This window comes from Panthera uncia, chromosome E3, assembly GCF_023721935.1.
Source record: "Panthera uncia isolate 11264 chromosome E3, Puncia_PCG_1.0, whole genome shotgun sequence".
NCBI lineage: Eukaryota > Metazoa > Chordata > Mammalia > Carnivora > Felidae > Panthera > Panthera uncia.
In genome coordinates, this window is record NC_064815.1 from 17,631,995 (window position 1) to 17,632,746 (window position 752).

The following is a 752-nucleotide window of genomic DNA, read 5'->3' on the forward strand; positions in this document are numbered from 1 at the left end:
GAGGACTATTACTTTAAAATGACTAGAGTAGAAGTGCCTGGGTGGCTCAATCGGTTAAGTGTCTGACTTTGGCTCAGGTCGTGATCTCACGGTTTGTGAGTTGGAGCCCTATGTGAGGTTCTGTGCTGACACCTCAGAGCCTGGAGAGTGCTTCAGGTTCTGCATCTCCCTCTCTCTGTGCCCTTCACCCACTCACGCTCTCTCTCTCTCTCTCTCAAAAATAAACATTTAAAAAAATTAAAACGACTTAGAGTAGCTGTACTCATTCTTCTGGGATGTTATTGCTTTTAGGCCCTTTTAGAGATTAGAGCTAGAACACATCTAATTTTATCTGTTTTAAATCTGTTTTTTAAGTCATACGATTTTAATCAGTCATAAGGTTCTTTCTCCCCTTTCCCCATCCCAAATTCCATATTCCCACAGGAAGAAACTTGGCTGCCAACTACATCAACATGTTTATTCATTTGCCCAATTTCTGAATAATTATCCCATTATGCTACCAAACAGCCTACTAAAGTTAAGTTCAAGGTTTCTTTGCGATTTTGTTCAGATTGATGGTATAAAGTCAAAGTACTCAGTTAAAAAGTTACTTGGATTCGTTTTTCTCTTCTATGGTTGTGATCCTAAAGTGACATTTCTAAGATAGTTGCTAAAGATTAAATGAATTCATTCTGTGCCTTTTTTTTGCTGGAACATAACCTCCACAAGGGTGAGGACTCCCCCCCCCCCCCCCCCCCCCCCCCCCCCCCCCC